Below are 13,797 nucleotides of genomic sequence, written 5' to 3' on the forward strand. Positions count from 1 at the left end.
GATGCTAATTTGTGTAAAGTATGGATATTCAACATAAAACAATTATAAAAATTTAAACTAGATTAAAAATAAAAAAATTATTATAATTATATTATAAATTTTATAAATTTTTATTTTAATAAATATAAAATAAAAATATGTAATAATATTTTAAATTTGAGTCATTTAGTCTTCACCGTGATGCCACAACACTGTGATGAGCACCTAAGAGGGGCATGCCATGTGTGGGGACAAGGCACTAACCAGCTCGTGCATATAAGGCCACATATGTAGCAGCGGTACTCAAAGCAGCAACATTCTCCAAAAGTTGCAATCACTACCCATGGATTCCCTTCTTCTTCATCTTCAACCTCTCGCCATGGCCTCCTTGTTCATCATCCCGCTCATCCTCTTACTGGCACTGCTCTCTCGTCAGAGGCCCTCCTTTCCTCCGGGGCCCAAAGGCCTTCCCATCTTTGGCAATATGATGATCATGCACCAGCTAACCCACAGAGGGCTAGCCAAGCTGGCCACCCACTACGGCGGCGTACTCCAGCTCCGCATGGGCTTCCTCCATATGGTAGCCATCTCCGACGCCCACGCCGCTCGCCAGGTGCTTCAGGTTCACGACCACATCTTCTCCAACCGCCCCGCCACCGTAGCCACCAGGTACCTCACCTACAACCGAGCCGACATGGCTTTCGCTCACTACGGTCCTTCTGGAGGCAGATGCGCAAGATCTGCGTCATGAAGCTCTTCAGCCTGAAGCGCGCAGAGTCGTGGCAGTCCGTACGGGATGAAGTGGATACGGTGATCAGGGCGGTGGGGGCGAATACGGCCAGGGAAGTGAACATCGGGGAGCTGGTGTTCTCGCTGACCAAAAATATAACATATCGAGCAGCGTTTGGGTCGAGTTCGAGGGAGGGACAGGACGAGTTCATCGGGATACTCCAGGAGTTCTCTAAGTTGTTCGGAGCTTTCAATATAGCGGACTTTATACCTGGTCTCGGGTGGGTTAACCTGCAAGGGCTCAACGCCAGGCTGGTCAACGCTCGGGGCTCGCTGGACAGCTTTATAGACAAGATCATCGAGGAACACATGGAGAACAAGAAGAAGCCAGACGAAGAAGGCGACATGGTGGATGAGTTACTGGCTTTTTATAGCGAGTGTGAGTCTAATAAAGTCGACGAATCGGACGATCTACAGAACTCTATCAAGCTCACCAAGGATAACATCAAAGCCATCATAATGGTATATATGACATCGAAAGTGGTGCTAACTTTATTGTTCTATGATACCCCTCCGTCCCTTAATGCACACACACGAGTATTACTATTGTCAGAATTCATTAAATTGGTTTAGGAGAAAGATAAATTTTTTATTTACAATATAATTACAAGTAAAATTAGAATATTACTGTCGATATGATTAAAAGCATTTTTATATTTTATATTATATATAGAGAGAGAAGGAGGGACTAAGTCAGTGTTATTTAATTTGTGCATGTCTACTTTTTTGTCGAAAATGAAATAATCTGCGCACTAACAAGAAATTAAATAGGATAGGGGTAACATGTATGGTAGAACTAAAAGTGTAAGCTGGTTTCAAAATGGATTAGTGGGTCGCTGTCGTGGGAGAGACGTGACAAATGGAATAAAATGGTGACTGGTTTTTTCAAATTGAATCAGGACGTGATGTTCGGAGGGACGGAGACGGTGGCGTCAGCGATAGAGTGGGCCATGGCGGAACTAATGAGAAGCCCGGAAGATCTAAAGAGGGTCCAACAAGAACTGGAGGAGGTGGTCGGCCTTGATCGGAGAGTGCAAGAGTCGGACTTGGAGAACCTGACATTCCTGAAATGCGCTGTCAAAGAGACACTCCGTCTCCACCCACCCATCCCCCTCCTCCTCCACGAGACGGCCGAAGACGCAGTGGTTTCGGGTTATTTCGTTCCGAAGAAATCACGCGTGATGATCAATGCCTGGGCCATCGGGAGGGACCGCAATGCCTGGCACGACCCGGACACGTTCAAGCCATCACGCTTCCTCGGAGAAGGCGTCCCCGATTTCAAAGGGAGCGACTTCGAGTTCATTCCATTCGGGTCTGGTCGCAAGTCATGCCCCGGGATGCAACTCGGTCTCTATGCCGTTGAACTATGCGTGGCTCACCTTCTTCACAGTTTCTGGTGGGCATTGTCGGACGGCATGAAGCCGAGCGAGATGGACATGAGTGATGTCTTCGGACTCACCGCCCCCAGGGCAAGTCGACTCGTTGCGGTGCCCAGAGAGCGCTTGATGTGCCCTCTCTTTTAAGTTTTAAGGGGAGCTTGTATCATTATTGTACGTGAGCTCATGAAACGGGTTCTGAGAAATGATAAATATACAGGGAACTGTTATAAAAGAACATATAGAGAGAGAAAGAGAGAAGAGGAAGAAGGAGTGAAGCAGTAATATCGAATTCGTGTCATATGGACGTACTTTTGCGGTTGATATTTGATATATATAGCACTCGTGACTTTGTTTTCTTTTCTTTCTTTCATTCTATAGTTTGATAGTTTGATTCCACTTGTGATGCTGCAGTTAATTATTTCGTGCATGTGTAGCATGGATTTGGATCGACTAACATGGCGGCATGTGGCAGTTTATTAGGCGTTGATTGTATCAACGGCTAACATTTTGCTGGCTCCATTTTTTCCCGGTGCTTATTCCCCCTTCGATTCAAAGCCCCTGCAATGCGCTGACTGAACAATGAAGGAAGATGAAAAAGTTACTATCGTCAATGGACCCACAGTTTTATTGATAGTTAGCAGCACAAAGATTTTCGACGATAGATTTAATCCGCCTCTCACGCTGCCACATGTCACCATGCATTCCATCATGGAGCAAGTCCACGCATGGAATCCAAATCCGTGCAGCATCCATATGCAAAATTTCAGAAACCTTCTTCGTTGCGTTACTATGTTACATTGGGATGGCAAGTTCGATCTTGACCCAATACTATTTTCTTTAACTGAACCACAATTATAATAATAATAATAATAATAATAATAATAATAATAATAATTACTTCTCGGTTATAGCCCGAATCTTTTAAAAAACATATGTATATTTTTCAAATTACTGTATTCTTAATAAATATTTTATATATGTGTCTAAACAGTGATTTAAATATATTTTTTTTCCGAAATGAGCAATAAATAAAGTAAGGGTAACAATTATAAAAATTATCTAATATTCTATATTTTAAATTAAACAAAACATCAAAACCATGTATTATGGTTCGGAGAGATCGTGTATGAAATGTTTATTATATTTATTAGGAGCCTACTACTATGCTAGGAGTGTGTTTGGATTAAAAAAAATTGACAACTGAAATTAGAATCAACTGAGGTTAGCCAACGTTAGAAAAAAAATTTTGTGACCTTAACGTAATTTATGTTTAGATATCTTTTTTTTAGAAGTCAGTTAGACAAACTAAAACTTGTTTGGATGATTTGATTCAAAAGCCAGTTAAAATATATATAATAATGAAAATAAATATAATTTTTTGTATATATTTTTGTGACTAATCTTTGATGTTTTTAAAGAGTAGATTACAAATATAAAAACAAGTAATATTATTTTTTTTACATAATTTGATTTAAAAGCTAGTTTAGATATTGTATAATGAAAAATTATATAAAAATGGATTTGCATAATTTTGAAATTCAAAAAAATATTAAAGTAACTTTTTTTTTTACTCGTGCTATTGAAATGAATGTAAAATCCAGTTAGCCTTAATGAAAATTTTATTATTTATAAATTATATCATAATAAGCCTCTATAATAAGTTTATATTTTAGGTCTCCAAACTTCTTCTGCCTTAATTTTTTATCATGATATAATCTATTATTTTTTAATTATACACATACAATTTGCTCAACAGTTTTGAAACCACAATATTTCATTTTCAAATTTTAGTTCTTCACGACTTTACTATCACTCACCTATTTGGACTTCAATCTTCTCTCTTTGTCTTTGATATCATTCATCTCTCTTCACCCTTCAGTTTTTCCCTTTGGCTTCACCTTCATCGTCCCTCATCAGTCCTTATGGTCACGGCATCACTCTTCTCTGTTCTCTCCCTCACACGTACTTGACTTGTGTGCTCAAATCGATCCAAAGAAGAGTTAAGAGTCCAGAGTCCAAAACCATGATGACGGTCGTTCCAGTCTTCCAGATTTCGATCTCGTGCTCCCAGTCAGCAATCAACTTTTGAGGAGGAAACTTTTACAGTTTAGCTTCTGTTCACTCTATCCTTTATTTCTGAGCATAGCTCTTATATAGTAGCAATCTCTTGCTTTTCAATCCTTGATTTGTTTTGTTGAGTCTTTCCTTCTCCACGTCATGCATGGTCCTATCAGTGGAGATGGAAGCTCAGAGTCATTTTTCCAGAGATTCTTTACTTTCAAGATTGTTGCATGGGTGAGTGGTATGAAGCCATGAATACCCACCTTACCCTTAAATGAATACCAACTTAAGAAGACGGTAATCAAGCACCATAAAAGCCGACATAAGAAGACGATAGGCGAGCAGATGCAAGAAGAAAGAAGGGACGACAGCCAGCAAACTTAGACACCATACGCGAGCAAGAAGATCGAAAGACTACAACGACAGCAAACACAATCTCCGGTCAGATCTGCAAAGACAAGAAGGTGGTGAAGAGCTCATTCATGAAGACTCGTGAATGCTAAAGGTAGAGTAAATTCGTGCACTGGTAGAGATTGAAGAGAAAGAAGACTGATAAAACATTACCTAACGTCCGCCAATGCTTATTATAAAGCTCCACCCAGCAGCTTCTCTCCCAATGCTTGTTTCTTTCCCAATGCCTGTTTACTTTTTTTAAATCCAAACAAAATTTTAATGGCATTTACCATCTCAACTTAGGTTGGAGCCATCCTAAGCTAAGTTATAATGTAATCCAAACACACACTAGATCAAATGTTCATTGAACGTTATAAGTCAGTTAGTTGGTACATGAATCTCCATAGCTTTTCTAGCTCTTCAAATATTTGAACGAACAAATTGAATTGATGGTTACTAAAACTCATCAGGATATTGAAGGTCCATTTTTGAAGATGAACAATAAATATAACTATTTCCAAGAGGAGCAAGGCGTACGTGAAACAAATTTCTAGGTGACGTCTCACTGCAACATACATCAAATGTTGGCGTTAAACATGCATGAAGCCAGTTAATTGGAGGAAAAGAACCCACTCACTCAAACATTAAAATTTGAATTTTGGATTAAATTAAATTAAATAAGTACTCCCTATATTTTTTTATTGTTAGAGAAATTATTATTTTTTACTTTTTTCTTGTATATAAGCAAAATCATCTATTTCAATAAGTAATTATTGCACATTTCTTAATTCATCCCTCATAATTTAGATGAATGAGAAATAATTAATGCATCCTTATATTGATTAACATAAGATGTTTTAGTCTAATTTTGTTATTTTTAGACATGATTATTATGGTTAATTGACTTTTGTAAACTGTGTGGTACAATCTTTTTTCTCTCATACAAAAAAAATAGGGGGAAGATATAGAAATAAGAAGGGTCGCTGTAGCTATAAATTTACCCAACACTTGTAAGGACCTTTCGTAGTAACTGGCTTATTTGAAACCTAAAGTTTAAAATGCCAGCACATCTTTACTCAAATGCACTGTCAAGTATGGAGGGAAATCCATATAAAACACAGTCACTGACAACGCCTCTAAAGCCAGATCAATGGGTTCAAGAGATTAGAAACAAATATAGTAGGAAGTCCAAAGTCGTGGTTGGATTGGACGTGGGGTGGAGGCCCACGTTCATTCCCTATGCGAGCAACAAGTCAGCAACATTACAACTCTGCATCAATGATAAGTGCCTCATACTTTAACTCTTTTACATGGACAAGTTTTCCTATTGGTTGAAAAGGTTCTTCATAGATTCCAAGTTCACTTTCATCGAAGTGGAAGTAGAAAAAGATATCAGCAAGCTTATTGATGAGTATGGTTTAGAATTCAGGCAAAGCGAAGACATCAAGGAGCTCTTGCGATGCTGGCAAACCAATAAAACTAGAGGGTTAGAGGCAGGGCTATTTTGAAGGATCTGGCTAGGATAGTTTCTAATGTGCAGTTGAATAAGCCTAATAATGTTTGCCAAAGTAATTGAGAGGTGAGAAGTTTGAGCAAGAAACAAGTTGAGTTTGCTTGCCTGGATGCTTCCCCATTCTATATTGTTGGCCACAAGCTGCTTATCAATTAAGTTGATTAAGGTTAACATGCATGTTCCTATAATATGGTTTATGTTTTAGCCTGTGTTTTGTGCTTTGATTTGTAAGATTTTGTGTGTACTTGAATGTCATTTTGACGGTGTTCTGGAACATGCGTTTGATCATTGATGTGTATGTATTCATGCTTTGGTTATTCTTGTAATTTGGCCATTTAATGGATAGCTAGTTTGTCCCCAGTTCAAGATCAACCTTAAACGAGATTGAGAAGTTGGGTGAACACAACTGCGCATGCTATCGGGTTTAAATGAGAGAACTAATTTTTAATCAGCTCCTTCTAAATTTTTAAATGAGAAAGCAACCTATAAAGGATTCGCTTGTGATGGCCAGTGATGGTAAACATTTGTTATGTCCTGTATGGCTTGGGGTTCTAATGCATCATCCCTTCTAATACGCTTTCTAGCGGTCCACTTTTTTTTAATAGGTTTTATATTAACTAGTATTTCACCTATGCATTGCACGGATCCTCTTGTAAGAATTATAATAATTTTTAATTCGACTTGTATTATTGAATGAGGTTATTTAAATAAAGTTATAATCAGAAGTATATTTTAAAAATAATTAAAAATATATGATGGTATTGCAATAATAAAAAAATTACAATATAAATATATTCACAATATGATGAACTAAGATTTAAATTTCTATTGAGAGAAGTGATTATATTTAGTTCTCGACCATATTTTAAATTGGGATTACACCAGTACTCAATCAACACGCATACACATGCATTCATTTAAATATACATGTAGAAAACATTTCCTAAATATAATGGATGTGAGTGTTCTAAAAAAGACATATGCATGAAATTATAACATACATAAAGACATAGGCATGAAATTATAACATACACAAATGAAATACATCTTATATAATATAAAATATATTTAATATGAATGAATGTTCAACAATTCATTTAAACATGAGGTAATATATATAGGAGGGAGGTAAATGAAGGGGTGCTTTTTTTCATCAATGAGTAGATCAGTCATAGATAATAAAACCCATGTAATTCCTAAAAAAAATGCAAGTAGAAAATATAAAAATAAAGTTTTATAAGGAATCAATTAGTCTATTAAATGAATTATAGAATATTCCAAACAATAGAATGCAACACACAGCTTAATCCTGCAAAACCATTTGAAGTGATATAGGCTCGTTTGGAACAGCATGAGGAGCAATGTACCATAACCGAACTATGCAAACTTTGATCTTTTAATCCTTGCGAGATCAATTAATGGAACGAATGCAATCAAATGTTATAGTCATTTGAAAGAACAATATCACGATTGGAAATTTTACACATGAATGAGTTTGCCTCACATTGTGTAGGAATGCAATTTTTATATATGTCTCTCTTAGTTCACATGCCATGCAAGTTCAAAACGTGTGAGGGAAAGGACAACCCTATGATCTCAAAGCAATATTACATGTTTAGCAAGAAAAGACATAGAGAAGTGGGAAAAGTGGGGTAAAGACATGTAAAATGTTCTTACTCCACTAAACACACTTAACAAATAAAGCTTATGGTAATCGAGGGATTAGCTCTAAAGAGCGATTACCAAATTTTAATTCAAAAGTAAGGGATCCCAAGTATTCTAAATAGAAATGAGTTAAAAATCAATCAAAACTTTTCATATCAGAGTAAAAATAAGTTTCAAAAGTATGAGATACCTTAGAGGAGTGAAAAAAGTTGAAAACAAATTATGTACTAAAATACAGCACAATACGACACAGCAGACGCACTTTGTGCCGCAGCGTGTTCCTCTCTGTGCCACGAGTCATGTAACATCCCGAGTTTTAATTTCCTGATTAATTAAACCTAATTAGGGTAACTAAGTAACTTGAAGTGGTGTGTGGCCAACAAGGCCTAATAATCATGTTTAATGCTATTTCAACCCTAATTGTGGGTCCGATATCGAGGCAGACCACCTAGGTATCGAAAGGAGAAGAAAAGGAAGAGTTGAAGTTGCTGTGCCACATGCCACGGCGCGTAGATCATTCGCTGCAGTGCACAACCATCTCTGAGTGAGGGAGGACCTCTCTGTGCCATGCACCGCGGCACGTTGTGCGTCCGTCGTGGCGCATGGCCATTTTTTGAGCTTTATCAGACGCAAAATGAGACAGAACAAGAAATAAAAGAAAAGAGAGAAAGGAGAGGTGTGCCAATGTTCTGCTAGGATTTGCTTAGGGACTACTTTAAGAGTATTTTGAAGGCTACGAACACCCAAAGTAAGTATCATACTTATTAATTTCTCCTTTTCTTCTACGTTTATGAGTTTATGGTTAGAGTTTGATAGTGGAAGTGAGATCTCGGTCTACATAGGTTATGGGTTCGAATTTATTGACTCAAATGGAGTTAATGGGGGTAGATTAGAGTATTTAAACCTTGATATGATGAGTTTTGGTGTCTTGGGTTGTTGGGCACCATTAATGTTTGAAAATCTCATTTTTTACGGGTGGTTAGAAGTTTGTGATGCCATTAATAGGGATTTAATGGCTCATTAATGCTATTGGGGGCTACAGGTAATTATTAAATCTAATGGTTAGGCTCCACCCCTTGTAAAGTGAAGGTTGGACAATTTAAAAGTAGAGATTGAGAGTTCAAATGTTTAAGTTTGTTATGTTGATGAAATTTAACTTTGTTGATTGTAGTTTTGGAGTGAAAATTCAAACTTAGAAGCTAATTGATTGAGGGGTAAACCTTTGACCTTTCAAAGGTTTGAGATAATTGGAGAAAAATTATACTTTGGATAGTTGTATGTTAATTAATTGTTAATTGATTGTTGAGTGCGAATGGTAAATGTTACATACATGAGAATGATTTTGATGTAAAACTATATATGTATGTTTTATTGAATGCATGGAAATGCTATTTTTGACTTAAAAGTGCAATATGCAAAGTCAAGAGAGTTTTAACTATGAATATTGTTATTGTTGTTGAAAGATGTATGTGATGAGGTATAGAGGTGGTTGTTTGTTAATAAAAAATAGATTTTTAAGAAAAGATGAGAATATACACTTAGGTAGTGCAAGGTCGTAAGCCTAACGTGGTTGTCGTAATAGTAAGTAAATGAAAGCAAAAAAGTAAACTCAAGTGAGTGATGATTATGGCATGATCAATGGCGGGAGTTCGCCTAGGAATTTAGGAGTAAAGAAAATTCATATGGTAATTAAGCTGCCCTCCAGTGCACAGAGGCTATAGCCTTGTCCCACTATTTGTTGAGGGACTGTCCCATAATTTGTTAAGGGACAAGAACTTTGCTATCTCTACCAATTTAATGAAGAGAATAGTTTAGGATATGAGACACCCCAAGGATTTGAGAATGGAGGAAGCCATGATCTAGAAGTGAGTCCTGTGATCTTTGACTGAGTTATACCTCATGATTGGTGAGATTGGGTAGTCCAGTCACACGGACGGAGCCCTAATTAGTGTTATAGCCTACAGTTTTAGTCTAAGAAAATAAGGAGGATCTAAGGTTGGTTGATCATTACCTAAATAAATATATGACATGTCACACGTGCTAAGTGATGGCAAGTTGTAAGAGTACGAGTCTTGTCTCATATCTAAAAATATGATGACAATGCACCTAGTTATGTGAGTAAAGAAGTTATGGAGCGATAAATGATAAAATGTGATATATGGGGACATGTTTTATAAATTTAATCTCCTTGAGCATGTATTTGTTTTATAATTGATACCTAACTATATAAGGTAGGTTCAACCTTGGTTACCGTGTGGCTAGACTAACCCTTCTTATTTAATATTTTTCAGGCTCTAACTCTGGTGTTGAAAGGGAGAAGACTATAGAGGCAAGGAATTAATATATTCCTTCTGTATGCCTCTAGTTTAGCTCTAAATTGTGTAATAGTATTTGAATTGCCAATTCTAGGATGCATATTACCTCACTTGTACTACTTTGATTGTTGAAAATGTTAGAATTGTATTTTAGGCCCTTAGTCTTTGTGTATTTTTGTCATATGTATGTTTATAGGATCAAAATACTAGTGCAAGTATAGAAATGAAGTTTTGAGCATGTTTTGAATGATTTGAGTTAAATGCAATGCTAATTTATCTAACCCTTTATTTCTAGTAAATTGGGGTTGAGGAGTAATTTTTAGTTATAATGTTGTTTCGGTGCTTGTGCCGCGTTGTACTGATAGTCCTAGGTCGATTAGACATAGTCTAGGTGTTACGAAAGGCTTTTGGCACTTATTGAGGGTTTTGGACACTCATTTTGTGTAAACATGTTAAAAAGTGGTTAAAATATATTTGGATGTCTAACTTTCTATTATGACTTGTTTTGGAAGTAAAACCCATGCCATTAGTTAGTACAGGAAAAGAGCTTTTCATAGACACTTAGATCATGTCATTTAGACATCGAATAGAGAATTGAGGCAAGTTGAAAGTCCCCTGATTCTACTGTCAAATGACAACAGAACCAGTGAAATTTTGTACAACAAGCCGCAACGTGTGGCACAGAGAGCAACACGCCATGGCACAGAATGCGTCAGTTGCGGTGCATTGCTTTGTATTTTAGTACATAATTTGTTTTCAACTGTTTTTTACTTATTTTACTCCTCTGAGGTAACCCATGCTTCCGAAACTTATTTTTACTCTGATATGAAAGGTTTTGATCGATTTTTAACTCATTTCTATTTAGAAAAATTGGGATCCTTTCCCTTCAAATTAAAACTTGGTAATCACTCTTCGAAGCTAATCCCTCAATTACTATGAGCTTTATTTGTTAAGTATGTTTAGTGGAGTGAAAATGTTTCACGCTGCAGCTTAGGCACCATACATTGCGGTGTGTTGCATGAAATTCCACTAGTACTGCTATCATTTGACAACAGAATCGGGAGAACTTCTAACTCGCCTCGATTCTCCGTCTAATGTTTGAATAACGTGATCTAGGTGTCTATGAAAAGCTCTTTTCCTGTACTAACAAATGACATGAGTTTTACTTCCAAAACAAGTCACACTAGAAAGTTGGACACACAAACACACTTTAACCACTTTTTAACACTTTTACACAAAATGGGTATCCAAAACCCTCAAACAAGTGCCAAAAGATTTTCCTAACACCTGAACCATATCGAATGGACTTAGAAAAACCAGTACAACACGTCACAAGTATTGAAACATCAGTATAACTAAAATTCACTCCTCAACCCCATTTTACCAAAAATAAAGGAGGAGGTAATTTGCCATTGCATTTAACTCAAATCATTGGCCACACATCACTTTAACTTACTTAACTATCTTAATTAGGTTTAATTAATCAGGGAATTAAAACTCGGGATATTACAACATGAGGTAGGATAATTATAACAAAAACCTCAAATGATGTTTCAGTTTTTACGCTTCTAGAATGTTTTCCTAATTTTCCTTATAGGTTATAAAAATAAAAATATAATTTTTAGAGTGTTATAAATTGTTTACTTTGGAGCATTCAACAGCAAAAACACACTTGTTATGTGCGCAGCCTTCTAAAAAGTATATTTTTGTTTTCATAAAAGTTAATTAATAATTACTACTAATGCATTGTTTAAATTAAATATAATAACATAATTTTCATAAATAAGAATTTCATTTTATCCTTGACATGTTTGCACGAGATGACACATTAAAATATGAATAAAATTATGTTATTATATTTAATTTAAATATTAGAATTTAACTTAATATCCATTAACTACTTAATTCATAAATCATTTATATTTAATTAAATTATAAATGAGAATTATATTAATTAATAACATATAAATAATTTAATGTAATTATTTTATTAAGTCATATGTTTATAATTCAATTTTTATTTGCTTATTTATATGATTTAATCTGCAATAAAATCATTTAAATTATTATGCATAAAATTATTACACCAATTCAAAATTATTTACGAAATGAAAATATTCAGAAGGTTATATTTGAGATCACGTGAGAATATATTAAGGATAAAATTTTTAAAAATAAAATTTTAAACTGTGAATTAGTTAAAAAAGTATATTTAAGATTTTGAAATTATAGGAGAGAAGTTACTTTTTCAATTTATAACCTTATAAGTTAGAAAAATTTTTTAAAAAATTAATAATGATGTGGATAGTATAGAATTATAATATTTTAAAAAAACTCATATATGTCAAACTTAAAAAAGTATTTCTTATTTATCTATTATATATATATGTATATATATATTTGCACCAAATTTTATGTTAATCATGGAACTAAGAAGTTATTAGAATGATAGAAAAATTTAAATAACTATTTATATTTAAATTTAATTATATGCATGAATTAAAAAATACAAATAAAATCATAAAGCAAAAAAATTATTAAAATGATAGAATACTGAATAACTAACCATATTTAAAAGTGAAATTGTGGGGTTAAAAAATTATTAGATTATAAGTTAAGAAGTTATTAGAATGAATAATCTAAATAACTATCCATATTTAAATTTAATTATATGCATGAATAAAAAAAATCACAAATTAAATTATAGAGTAAGAAAGTTATTAAAATGATAGAATACTAAATAAATAATCATATCTAAAAGAGGAATCATAGGGTTAGAAAATTATCTATTAATTACTCAATTCATAAATCATATATATATATATATATATATAATTAAATTATAAATGAGAATTATATTAATTAATAACATATAAAGAATTTAATGTAATTATTTTATTAATTCATACGTTTATAATTCAGTTTTTATTTGTTTATTTATATGACTTAATTTACAATAAAATTATTTAAATTATTATTCATAAAATTATTATACTAATTTAAAATTATTCACAAAATGATAATATTTGAGAAGTTATATTTGAGATCATGAGAGAGAATATTAAAAATAAAATTTTTAAAAATAAAATTTTAAATTGTGAATTAGTTAAGAAATTATATTTGAGATTCTGAGATCATATGAGATAAGTTACATTTTTAAATTACAATCTTATAAATTAAAAAAAATATTTTTAAAAATTAATAATGATGTGGATAACAAAAAATTGTAATATTAAAAAAAAACTCATACGTGTCAAACTTAAAAAATTATTTTTTATTTATCTATTATATATATTTATATTTTTATCAAATTCTACATGAATCATGGATCTAAAAAATTATTAGAATGATAGAATAATATAAATAACTATCTATATTTAAATTTAATTATATGCATGAATTAAAAAAATCACAAACTAAATCGTAGAGCAAGAAAGTTATTAAAATGATAGAATACTAAATAGCTAATCATATCTAAAAGAAAAATTGTAGGATTAAGAAATTATTAGATCATGAGTTAAGAAGTTACTAGAATGAATAATTTAAATAACTATTCATATTTAAATTTAATTATATACATGAATAAAAAAATCACAAATTAAATTGTAGAGTAAGGAAGTTAGTAAAATAATAGAATACTAAATAACTAACCATATTTAAAAGAAGAATTGTGGGATTAGAAAATTATTAGATCATGGTCTAA

The 13,797-nt window shown here is 33.6% G+C and overlaps 1 pseudogene; it reads left to right on the forward strand.

Annotated features, from left to right (window-relative positions):
* The first annotated feature begins 306 nt into the window (after positions 1-306).
* LOC129309838 (cytochrome P450 84A1-like) lies at positions 307-2,503 on the forward strand (annotated as a pseudogene).
* Positions 2,504-13,797: the final 11,294 nt, after the last annotated feature.

The sequence above is a fragment of the Prosopis cineraria genome, unplaced genomic scaffold (genome assembly GCF_029017545.1).
Source record: "Prosopis cineraria cultivar Desert tree isolate PC_DT_omini unplaced genomic scaffold, ASM2901754v1 PC4, whole genome shotgun sequence".
NCBI lineage: Eukaryota > Viridiplantae > Streptophyta > Magnoliopsida > Fabales > Fabaceae > Prosopis > Prosopis cineraria.